General features: G+C 47.1%; 1 protein-coding gene across 3 annotated transcripts in view; it reads left to right on the forward strand.

The window, feature by feature from the left end:
• TSPAN14 (tetraspanin 14) overlaps positions 1 to 13,139 on the forward strand; it is a 59,064-nt gene that overhangs the window by 11,508 nt on the left and 34,417 nt on the right. The window lies entirely within an intron of this gene.

Consider the following 13,139-nt stretch of genomic DNA (forward strand, 5'->3'; position numbering starts at 1 on the left):
TGAGAACTTCTCGCCATTGCAGTCACACACAGTCTCCATGAGAAGCCCACAGCTTCCCTTGCCCACAGCTCTGTTGTCTGGGGCTCTCGGGCCTGCAGTAATACAGAAGTTTCTATTGTGGCCTAGTGGCAGTGAGGGCTGACCTGTGGGGCTAAGGAGGGGGGACCTGGGGACTGACAGTGGAGCTATTCATGGGCTCTGCCCTGATTTCCTGCTGCCTCCCATTGTGGAGTTTTGGGGGAGGGACTGGGGTGGAGGAGGAGAGGGGGAGAGGGCTAGAGGGGGTGGCCAGTGCAGCCTTTGTTGCTAGCCCCAGGAGCCTATTGTGCTTGATCTTGGTCCATTTGCAGACAGCCCTGAGCCTCTCTAAGGCCCCTCTGTGTTCTCAGGGCCTGCCCTTTGTGGGTACCTCTGTCAAGATATCTTCCCCTATCGGGTCCCTGTGCTGTGCCTGGAACCCCCCTGAGTAAGAGTTCTGAGCAGCTGGGCAAGGAGCAGGAGTTACCAGTGCCTGGCTTGTTGGCCACCTGCCCACCACGTTGGGGAGTGTGCCCGGGGCCCAGCTGCTCCCTCGGGTGGGGGGCAGGCGTGTGCCTGGGTTGCTGTTAGTCTCCCAGGCCCCCCACCCCCCACTTTCCTTTGTGGCTCAGTACTCAGCCCAGTATCCCTCGTTCCTCACTGGAGCACTCAGCTGCTGAAAAGCCTGCTTGCTGGCAGCAGGGCCTGCAGCCACCCCCACTGCCTGAGCCACAGCCATTTTCCTTTGTTCTGCCATCTCCGGGCCCTTGAATCTCAGGCAGGCAGCAGGCAGTGGGCAATGGGTGCACAGCACCAGCGGAAGCCAGGATGGCATGAATCTGCCAACTGAGCCAAAGGCATGGCAGCCCCTGGCCCTATACCCAGTTTCTCCAGCTGCACCCTCTGTCCCAGTGATGCTGAGGTTTTCCTTTGTTTGGAGAGAGTCTTCTCTCTTCCTGGATCAGAATTTTAGTGACTCCTGTAAAAAGAATACAAAGTTTCATGACCTTCCAAATTTATTATGCCAGGGAGAAAAGTTAAGGCCTGGAAACTGAATCAGGTAAAACCTTTGCTTTCTTTCTCTGATATATGACCATAGCTTCCTGACCTTTGTGTTGAGATGTTATCATTAACCAGGCTCCCTATTCTTCATTAAAACCTTGACTAAATGACTTTGGAGATAGATACCTTTGTGATTATTATCTCTTTACAATAGGATGTTAAGCAACTCCCTTAGAGTGTAATCAGTAGTAGTCAATCAAATCTTATATCCATGTGAAAGCCTCTGTAAGGAAAATGTTATAATTCTGTTTTTTGTTTATCTAAATGATCTTTACTTTTCTCCACACCAGGAGCCCTGATCACCATTCTTTGGTGTCCCACTGCACTCACACTTTGTGCTTGAATAAACTCTTTTAACTGGATCCTGAGCCTTTTGATTATTTTAGGTTGACACTCCCACAGTGGGGAGGGAAAGAGGGGTCTCACTTGTTTTTGGTCACTGAGGGTGTGAGAGAGGAGGGGAGGGAGGGAAAGGAGATAGGAGAGAGCATGCGAGTGTGTTAGCATCTCTTGGTCCTTGGCAGAAAAGGACACTTCCAGGCACAAAGTGTGATTGCCCCTTGCCTCTTGGTCCTCATTGAAGTCAGTGGCAAGGTGGGTTGAGATAAGTTTCTTTTTATTTTTTATTTTTTTTTTTTTTTGAGACAGAGTCTCACTTTGTTGCCCAGGCTAGAGTGAGTGCCGTGGCGTCAGCCTAGCTCACAGCAACCTCAAACTCCTGGGCTCGAGTGATCCTTCTGCCTCAGCCTCCCAGGTAGCTGGGACTACAGGCATGCGCCACCATGCCCGGCTAATTTTTTATATATATATCAGTTGGCCAATTAATTTCTTTCTATTTATAGTAGAGACGGGGTCTCGCTCTTGCTCAGGCTGGTTTTGAACTCCTGACCTTGAGCAATCCGCCCGCCTCGGCCTCCCAAGAGCTAGGATTACAGGCGTGAGCCACAGCGCCCGGCCATAAGTTTCTTTTTAATTTGGTCTGTATGGTCTTGTCTTTCTCCAACCGAAGGGAACTGTCCCTGTCCCATTCACCTTCTTATCTGAATGTTTCTCTTCTCCCCCCAATTTATAGTGGGCAAATGAGCATTCTCTCTGGGGGTCCAGTTCCAGCCCCTTTGGGGTTGTGGGCAGGGCTGAGGGCTACTCTCACCCACTGTTTCAGATCTCTTTCTGGAATTGTACCCGCCCCAGCCCTTCTTCTTTCTAAACCGCAGCAGAATCTGTAGGCAACCTGCCTTTGAAATACAGAGAGCTGTTTTGTATAGAACTATTAACTCACAACTTTTCATGTGTTAAGCATTTTGTTTTACCCTTTCAGAACCCATTCATCTTCAGATCAGCTTGGCTGTCTTTCTTAACTCTCATATCAGCCAAGTCTTACAAATCAGGAAGCAAGTCTCAGCCCCAGACAGCTTGCACCTTGGTGTGTCCTCATTTTAGCAAATGTTCTAGCATTTACAAGACTCAAAGCAAAAAAGAGTGCGTGCTCAATGTGAAATGCATTGAAACATGGATGCTGCTCTTGGGGTAGTTGGATCCAAACAAGATCATGAAAGGTCATGATCTAGTCAGCACGGTGTTCTGGGAAGAGCACATGGAGGTAGAGCCTGGGGTTTGAATTTCAGCTGTGACCCTAGCTTACGGGGTGATCTTGGCAATTCATTTCCTGGGTTGAAGGTCTCTGACTGGCAAATGAAAGGGTTGCTCAGATGAACTTTGGAAACATTTTAGCTGTAACCACAAAATACTTGGTCACTTGAAGTGACTTGTTCATTTCAAGAAAGCTTGAATCTTTCTTGCCAACCTAGGATCTTTTGGAAGAAAATGTCATCAGATGGAATTAACAAAGGGCCCTTCTCCTTGGGCATTTCTTCCTCAGGTTCTTGATGGGTAGGGATTATCACCTCAAAAGATGTCTGTGGTTTTCCAACTGAAACCACTTGTCCTGGGACAGAACACACACTGCCAGTTCTCAGGGGCTGGGTGTGGCACCTCAGCTCACTGGTAAGTAGACTTGCCTTAGATTTGACTCTTTTCTTGGAAGTGCCACGTTACTTTTCTTAGTATAGCTACCAAAGTGAGGCCAGGCTGTTAAAAATAAAAACAAACTTATTAAAAGTAAAAAAAATGTTTATGTAGAAATGCTCTGTGTACTTAAATATGTTCATTCCTCTTCCTTGGGGGGTGGGGGTGAGTTTAAACTTTGTCCTTGTTTTCTTAGCAGGTTCTAGAAGACTATTCCTTCCCTGCCACCCCTTCAGAGTGGGTTTCTGGTCCTTTATCTGCCTGTCCCTGCCCAGCCTCCATCCCCTGGCCCCCCAACCCTAACCACTGCCTGCCAGGCCCCCTGTGCCTGCTGCCCTCCTGGCTTCCTCCCATTGTCTTTGAGGCCAGCCTGTGTCACTGCCCTGGGTTGTGTGTTTCTGCCTGGACATCACAGGAGGTCTGTGGGCTTGGAAGAAGCCCAAGGGGCGGGTCATCAGGCTGCGCTTATCATTTGGTTAGAGTAGTTTTCACAGCTGTGAAATGAGAATAGAAATAACTTGTGAGGATCCAGCAGGCTACACCAAAATGCCAAACAAATTTCAAAATTAAAGCCTTCCTCCAGGAAAGTTGATTGCATCCCTGCAAATCAAGTACAGTAAAGATGGGTGGCTTCCCTGCTGTGACTTGCCTTAATGGTTGTTTTCCTTCTGTGCATCCGTGTTTTACACCCTCACTACTCAAAGGGCTGCCCACAGGCCTGCTGCTGGGCACACTGGCCATCACCTGGGAGCTTGTTGATCGGCCGAATCAGAGTCTGCATCTTAACAAGCTTCCCAGGTGGTTTGCATGCACTTTCAAGTTTGAGAAGCACCGCCTCAGACAGCCGACCTATGATCCTCAGCTCTGTTACCCTCTTCTTTAGTCTGTTTTGTGGTTTTGCAGTCTTTACCCTCTTTCCTTCTTGAAAGTTGTCGACTTTAAAGGGGACTGGCAGCCCAGGCTCTGTAGCCTGTCCGCTCTGGGAGTACAGCAGTTATTCCTGGGTGCTGGAGGTGCCTTGGAAGTGGAGTTTGGGCCAAGAATGCCCCCTTGGCCTGAAGCCTGCTGACGAGGTCATCTTTGGGGCACCAGGCGGGGTTGGGGGGTGTGGTAATTGGAGCCTTCGTGTGAAAGGGCGGCGCTAAGCCTCCCTGGCCATCTGGTGCCACTCCCCCCACCTCCCGTCCATTCCAGCTGGAGGACAGGATCAGAATCAGGTCGTAAATGTTTGCTTTCTGTAGTAACACAAAGCATTCTATATAAAGATATTTGAGTGTATGTTGAAGATAAATAAATAGTCCATAAAGGGGGACTATAAATTTACTTTTTCTAGTAGTTTTGAAGCGGCAAACAGTTTGAGGTGGCTCTCTTGATTTTGCTAGCACGGCCCGCCCACCCCCTGCTTTCCGGTGAGGGTGTGGGGTTTGTGGGGGAGAGCTTGTGTCCGTGGGGATGAGACCCCAGCTCCCCTGCTCAGCTGCCCCTCTGGGCTCTGTGTCAGGGGCCGATCTGCTAACATTCCCTGCTCTCTTTACAGATTCCTCACAGCCTGTTTCAGCAGTTTCCCACCATTGATTTACAGTTTTAAAAAATCTGCCCCCCTATTCTTTTTCTCTTTTGACATTCTTAGTGTGCACTTAGCTTTATTTATTTTTCCCCAGTAGGCTTCACTTTTTGTGGCTTCTTTGGTAAGGTTTGTTTGTTTGCTTTGTTTTAGCTCTGTAAATCCTTCTTCCCCAGGCTGTTTGCTTTGCTTGGAGGATAGGTGGGGGGTGGGAAACCGGGCTCTGCCCTGGGCTGGAAAGTGTCCCACCCTAGACTGGGGAAGGATTTGGGAGTTTTCCAGAATGCCATCCTAGGAGGGAAGTAGGTTGTTTGTCTTAAAACTGTACAGCCGTACTAGGGACCTGGTGTGGGGATTGGTTCTAGGCCCCCAGTAGTATTTGCCTGTAACCTATATACATCCTCCCATATGCCTTAAATTATCTCTAGATTATTTATAATAACAAATGCAACATAAATACTATGTAAATACATTGTATCATTTTTGAAATCCGTATTTTTTGTTGTTACATACCTTTTTCTGAATATTTTTGATTCATGGTTGGTTGAATTGGAGGGTGAGAACCTGTGGATGTGGAACTCCCCATGGGTATGGAGGGCTGACTGTAAAATTTTGGATACAAAGATTTTTAAACATCTTAAAGCCATAATCTTTATGCCTTTCAGGCACTGAAGAATGAAGGATGAGTAAATATAATTCAAAAATTCTCTTTTGTAGTTTCTTTGTGTTAGGTTAGGGAAGCGGACAGGTGGAGCAACTAGGACAAAGAGAGCATTTCAAATCTACATTAGGCATGCAGACCAGATCCTTGCAGCCTACTGAAGCAGCTCCCTTGACAGCAAGGGAAGACCCAGTTATTGGAGCAAAGTTTATTTTCCCCGAGCACGGGCCCATGCATCACTTGAACATGTGTAGTGTTCAGGAGCGGCTCCCACCCCTACTGTGTGGGCCTTGCAAGGTTGGCCACACTGTTTTGTCTCGGTCCCACCTACAGGGCCCAGCCCAGAGCTGGGGACATACTGAGATGTGAACTAAAATAAAAACAAAAATTTTTATTTTATTTTTTTGGAGACAGAGTTTTGCTCTGTTGCCCCGGCTAGAGTGCCGTGGCGTCAGCCTAGCTCACAGCAACCTCAAACTTCTGGGCTCAAGTGATCCTCCTGCCTCAGCCTCCTGAGTAAAGCTGGGACTACAGGCATGCGCCACCATGCCTGGCTAATTTCTTCTATATATTTTTAGTTGGCCAATTAATTTGTTTCTATTTTTAGTAGAGATGGGGTCTCGCTCTTGCGCAGGCTGGTTACTAACGAACTTAAAATAAAATTTTAAACCCCCTAGCTGACTAAATGGACCTCTTCTTGGAGGGGACCCCAGAAATACCCTAAAGCTAAGTTGGTGGCTATGAGAAGGGAGGTCAGACATACCTCATCATCCCCCCTCCCTTGGAGATATCATTTGTAGCTCATTAACAGGCCTAAGGCTATGCAAGACAAAGCTTGAACCATACTTGTAGTCCTCAATTTACTTAACAGATCACTTGACTCTGGGTATATTGTATGTCCAGTGGCTTGTCTCTGATTAGCCAACTTCCTTATCTTAAAATATCCCAAGCCTTTAGACAAAGCTACATTTCTTTAACCAATTACAAAGCAAAGCATCTTAAACCCATTTATAGCCTGTAATCTTCCCCCCATTCGAGATGTTCCGCCTTTTTGTGCCAAACCAATGTATGCCTTCCATGTATTGATTTAAGACTTTGTGTGTAATCCCTGTCTCCCTGAAATGTATGAAACCAACTGTAACCCAACCACAGTGAATCCACTTGCCCAAGGCTTCTTGGGTGTGGCTCCAGGCCATGGTCCTCATACTTGGCTCAGAATAAACCACTTTAAATCATTTAACAGAGTTTGGGTTATTTTCCTTTGACTGGGGAGAGGGGTTTTCTGTTGATAATCTGCATCACAGGGCCTGTCATAGGGTGAGACAGTTGCCCACTGCTGGGTTGGGTTGTAGCATGTCCCTGTCTGGGCACAGCTATTGCTCCCAAACCCGTGATGTGACGACGCCCTCTAGATGTGGTGCCCTCATCTAGTGCACATCTAAACCAACTGCTCTGGGGAGCATTTCCTGACCATCTTCCCTCTAGCACCTACTGGACTGCGTGTTTAGTAGACAGAATTTCGTTCTGAGCCTCCCTGAGTCAGACACAGACAGGTCTCACTCAGAGTTAGAGTTTGGCTCTACAGGCTCATTCTGGGTGTCTTGCAGGAAGCCGTGCCCTGAACTTGTAGAAACCAGTCCTGAGCTGTTTGTCTCCCACAACAAAAGCTTTTTCACCCCAGACTTGCTGAGTGAGTATATTGCATTGATGGGCAGGTTGCTTCAGTCTTGCTAATCTAGCTAGCACTTGGCCCTCAGGCCCTCCTTTAAGAATTTCCAATGGGAAAGGGGCTCAGCTTTGTCCTTCTGAGGCCTGGAGGCATAGTCCATTGTTGGCTTTGTGGGCTTTTGTTCATGTTGGGGGTGCCACTGTGAACTGGGCCCTGATATTCCACACGTTGGCTGAGGAAAGGCTGTAATGTGCTCTTACCAGGGGCATGTGAAAGGATTCTGTATATAGACATTCCATGTGGACTTAGGTTTTCAGAGTTAGGCCTGGAATGATTATCAGGGCACAGGACGCCGTGTCTGCTGTGATTCTATGTCCTCCCCTGAGTGGGCAGCTTCACCTTCAACAACAGAGGGAAAGTGAGTCAGGACATCAGCTCGGAAGCCAGGATGCTGCCGGGCCTCCCTTTGCCCAGCCCTCTGAGAAGTTAGAGGGGGCAGAAGCTGTGGGTGACCAGGCCCTGCCTCATGAGGCAGACAGGTGTTGCCCTGGTGATGCTGGTGCAGTTGAATGAGCTGCCTGATGAATCATTCTGAAAATCTCTGCTGGGTCTTGAGGCCCAAATGTTTTGTTTGCTTTTCTCTTTTTCTTTTTTTTAAAGGAAAAGGACTACAAACTCTATGTTTGAGTTACTTGAGGCCAGTATTGGTAGAATCTCCCTTAATTTGAGTTTGTTTGATGTTTCCTCATAATTTGATTGAGGTGATGCATCTCGGTCAGAAATACGGCAGAAATGACGTGTCCTTAGTGCGTCCCGTTGGGAGGCCCAGGTTGTCTGTCTGACTCATTACTGGTGATATTAACAGAGACCACTTGTGGGAGATGCTATCTGCTGGATTTCTCCATTGCTAAGTTACTACTCTGCTCTTTGTGATTAATAAGTGTCCTATGGGGAGCTACTTTGAGACTATGCAAATCTGGTGGTCTGCTGTTTCACATCAAACTCACCGGCTTGTCTTAGCTTCCATTGATGATTCTTAACAGAATCACTTATGTCTGAATGGTGATGATTTAATTCAATAATTTCTTCTTCATTTATCATTATACTATACAGAACTTTTCCTTCTTTCCCATTTGTTTATTTGCGTGTGTATTAAAATGAGCTCCTGAAGTCTTATTTTATTCAATGAGTTCAGAATCCATTACTATTACTGTTTATTTTGATCAAATTATTCTAGATTTGGCTAGTAGAGGCCCCTTCAAACTACTGTGAGGGACAGCTTTTAAAAATGTGCATTTCCAGGTCTATCACAGTGCTCTTGAACTAGTCTCCATGGGATTCTAGAAACAGCTCCTTGAGCCATTCTGATGATCTGTGGAGTTTGGGAGCAGCTGGCCCAAGCCCATTGCTTTGGAGTGTGCTCCTCAAGGAGCCTCCCTTTTCTCCTAACAACCTGAAGATAAAAGTGACCTGCTCTGACTGCCTCCACGCTGGGTTTCTGGGTCAGAGTTTCTTTGAACAAAGCCTCCTGTAGCTTAAAAAATAATAAAAATAGTAAGTTTGAAAATCACTGGATTAGGTGACCTCCATTCTAGGCTTGGCACTTCTCCCGCTGAGCCCTCCCTCCCACTTCTCTCCTCTGACCCACATCCACCTGCTTCTTTCCTGAGGGTAGCACATTTGTCTCCTCTCACCAGATTAATGAGGAGCCCTCTCAGTGCTCCTAAAACTCCACAGGTTTTGGGTTGTGGGTTTTTGGTGGTAGAAATTCATAATACTTAATTCACTAAGTTTTTACAGGGAGCCAAGCGCGTTGGAGAGCCTGGCGGGGCTCAGAGCTGGTAGCCTAGACTCTCCTGGACCTCCACGTGGTGGCAATCCCAGGGCCAGCTGTCGAGGGCCTAATGGCCTGGGAATCCTGGGAGCACCCCTCACCTGTGTGCCTCAGCAGTATTTGTCACCCTGTGATGAAGGAAGGTGGCCCACCCCAAACCCTATTCTGCTTCATAGTGTCTTCCCATGGTAAAGAGTCAAACTCAAACTTTTTGATCCCAGTGAATGGCTGCTGCTACCGTGTCCGATTTTGCACTGTTTCCCAGTGGACCCTGGGTAAGGGGTGTTGGGTAACTGGGAAATGACTGAGGGAAGAACATAGATACTTCTGACCCTGAGAGATGAGTCAGAGCTTAGCCCCTGCTTCTACTCTCATGGTGGCAGTGCTTTGGGGGCTGAGACACAACATCTGTCCTCTGTGAGATTCCTGTGGGCAGTGAGCCAGCCTGCTCTGGCCTGCCTTAGCGACTCTCTCCTACTAGAGCCCAGTCCCTTCCCATACTCACCTGCCTCCTCCTAGACTTCTGCCCTTGGGCCTACCTGTTCCTTTGGCTTGTGAATGTTCCCCAGCACTCAGTGGGCTCTGAGGACCCCCTTTTCAGATGGTGGGAATGTGCAGGACCCCAGCTGTGCTACTTGGAGGTGCAGCAGGGGCTACAGCCTCCTTGGGAATGTGGCTGACTCCATTGGAATAAGCCTGTGATCAGGTCAGGTGCCAGTTCTAGGAGGCTTGAAGCTAGAAAGGTGGAGTCTTGGTAAATGGCAGGCTTTGGAGAATGAGGGGGGAAGGGAGATAGCGAGGATAATTGGGAGAGGGGGTTGTAGCTCAGGATATGGGTAGAAGGTGTTGTCATTGAGGTCAGTTGCCTCCTTAGCAGAAAGAGGCAAGAGGAGGGTTGGAGTTGAAGGTAGAGGACAGGTAAGAGACCTTCAGCCCCTCCCTGTGAGGTAATGAACTGACCGGTGGCCCTTGTGGGGAGAGGATAGCTCCTGAACAGATGACATGGGTGCCTGGGTGGGTGGAGGTGCCCTTGGGGAGCCCAGTTGGTGGCCACACTGCAATGGGGGTACCTGAGGGATTCCAGGTGGTGCTCCTTGGCCTATAGTCTTGTATTTATGCCTGGTACTTGGGAATAAGGATTGTGTGGAAAGATACAGACCTGGAGCCACCAAGAGAGTGGTGCTGGAGGGGTTGTAAGGTATATAATTATCTCCTAGGAGGGTGGTCACCCATGTGAAGCCTGGGGAGCTTGTGTTGCCTCTGTGGCAGAGTCTGGCAGGGAGGGTTGGGCCTGGCCCTCCCAGCACTCTTCCCACTTTTCCACTGTTCTCTGGCCTCCTTCCCTTAGGATGTCCTGCGCAGAGGAGGTTGCCTCCTCAGAATGGGGATGTGCTCAAGAACTGGAGGTAGAGGAGACCCCGTAGGAGGGGGTATAGGTGTGGGACAGCCAAGCACTGCCCAGAATTTAATCTGGATCTGAAGCTCATGAACAGTTGGCTCTCGAGGGAGTGCCAGTGGTAGTGATGATGTTTTGACAGAGTTTATCTGGAAATGGGAGAGGTAATACGCTTTTCTATAAACCTCAGTTTTAATTTAAAGGTTCACTCTTTATTCTGAGTTTGTGTCCCCCTCTCCTCTTTAAACCAGCAGATACAGTCATTCCTTGGTATCCTTGGGAGATTGATCCCAGGACAACCCCTCCCCCATGCTCAAATCCACAGAAGCTCAAGTCCCTTATATAAAATGGCAGAGTGTTTGCATATAACCTACGCACATCCTCCATATACTTTAAATTGTCTCTAGATTACTTATAATACAATGTAAGTGCTATATAAATAGTTGTACTGTACTTTTTATTGTTATTTTTAATTTTTAAATATTTTCGGTTCACAGTTGGCTGTTTTGATTCTGTTGGATACAGGGTTGCAGATGTGGAGGGCCACCTGTATTTATTATCTAGCAGTTTCTGTAGGTCAGAGATGTAAGCACAGCATAACTCAGCTGGTTCTCTGCTTAGGCCCTCACCAGGGCCAAATCAAGGTCTCAGCAGGGCTGTGTTCCTTTCTGGAGGCTCTGAGGAGGAATCCACTTCCGAGCTCATTCGGGTTGTTGGCAGAATTCGGTTTCTTGCTGCTGTAGGACTAAGTCATTGCTGACTGTCAGCCGGGCCTGCCCTTAACTCTTCAAGCCTCTCTCTGGTCCTTGTATGTGGTCCTTGTATCTCAGATCCAGCAACAGTGCATCAGATCCTTCTCATGCTTAGAATTTCTCTAACTTCCCCTTCTGCCCTCATCTGGGCAAAAGCTCTACTTTTAAGGCTCAGGTAAATTTATATTGAACCCACTCAGATAATCTCCCTATTTTAAGATAAGCTGATTAGTAACCTTAATTACATGTGCAAAGTTTCTTTTGCTCTTGCTTTTATATGGTAGATTCTACTTCCTGATTTTTTCTTTTTTTTTACTTTGCTAAATAAAAAGGTGACAACTGAAAATGTTTTGAAATCTTCTTAGAGGGCTTCTGGGTAGAGATGGTAGATTGAGCAGACCTACCTAGTTTTACTTTCTTCTATACCCCACATAATTTAAGATAAAAGGAATTTTAAAAAAGAAATCGATCCATGAGGATGAAGAGAATGGGAAAGAAAACAACAGCAAGAAAAATTTTGCAAGCTAGGACTAGGTGGATGGAGTGACCCAGTTTAAAATGTAGGAATTGATGGTAACAGATTATTTGGGGTGGGGGGAAGGTGAGCATCATAGGTGGCTAAATATAAGAATAGCTGAAAGCAGTTGCTGCAGTTATATCCCTAGATGCCTTTCCTTCCTCCCCGATACTGGGTGACTGCATCTCCCACTTTAGTTGCATTGGAGAAGGAAAAACTGCAGAAGGAAAAACCAAAGGCCTAGGAGACTCCAGGTATTCTTGGGGCTTAATATTGAAACCACTTCCATTCTCCAGTCTTCTATCCCCATTCTACTTCTAGAACTCAGACAGCCAGGTCCTTACAGATTGAGAGGGACCTCACTGGGGAACCTAACTAGCCTATGAGGGAAAAACAAAGGATACTGACAACAGGGCTGGCCCAGCCCAATCACCCTAGACAGAACCTGCCCCAGGACTCAGAGCTTCTGGTTAGGTCTTTAGTCATTCACTCTTACTCATGAGGTTTGCCAAGGATTACTAGGTAGCTAAAGAAAGAGCCTAACTTGAGAGAAAGCAAAACAAATGAGTAAAAAGCAACTTGAAAGTAAGTCTATTTAGAGAAAAGAATATTTTGAAAAGATTAGACATTTCCTCAGAGATAAGAAATACTGTATGCGTGAAATAAGAACAGGGTACTATAAAAAAGGAATGGTTAGAAAACAAAGTTGTTATTATTTTTTGAGACAGAGTCTCACTGTGTTGCCTGGGCTAGAGTGCTGTGGCATCAGCCTAGCTTACTGTGACCTCAAACTCCTGGGCTCAAGCGATCCTCCTGCCTCAGCTCCGGAGAAGCTGGGACTACAGGCATGCACCACCATGCCTGGCTAATTTTTTCTATATATATTAGTTGGCCAATTAATTTCTTTCTATTTATAGTAGAGACAGGGTCTCGCTCTTGCTCAGGCTGGTTTCGAACTCCTAACCTCGAGCAATCTGCCTGTCTCGGTTTCCCGGAGTGCTAGGATTACAGGCATGAGCCACCGCACCCAGCCCAGAAAACAAAATTATTTAAAAAATTAAAAAACAGGCACAGCGGCCGGGCGCGGTGGCTCACGCCTGTAATCCTAGCACTCTGGGAGGCCGAGGTGGGTGGATTGCTCAAGGTCAGGAGTTCAAAACCAGCCTGAGCGAGACCCCGTCTCTACCATAAAAATAGAAAGAAATTAATTGGCCAACTAATATATATAATATAAAAATCAGCCGGGCATGGTGGCTTGTGCCTGTAGTCCCAGCTACTCGGGAGGCTGAGGCAGGAGGATCACTTGAGCCCAGGAGTTTGAGGTTGCTGTGGGCTAGGCTGATGCCACGGCACTCACTCTAGCCTAGGCAAGAAAGCGAGACTCTGTCTCAAAAAAAAAAAAAAAAAAAACAGGCACAGCAAAAATCGTAAAATGATCAGACAATAAAGTTGAAAAAGTCTTCCAGAAAATAGAGCAAAAAGATGAAGGAATGGATAATAGGACAGTAAAGGTAAGAAAATTAAGGTATCAGCCAGGATTCCCACATCCATTAATAGAAGCTGCAGAAAGGGAGAACAGAGGAGAATGCAGAATCATTGAGGAAAAAGTTCCTAGAATAGAAGGAATATTGGCTTCCGTAT

This window comes from Microcebus murinus, chromosome 14 (assembly GCF_040939455.1).
Source record: "Microcebus murinus isolate Inina chromosome 14, M.murinus_Inina_mat1.0, whole genome shotgun sequence".
Lineage (NCBI taxonomy): Eukaryota > Metazoa > Chordata > Mammalia > Primates > Cheirogaleidae > Microcebus > Microcebus murinus.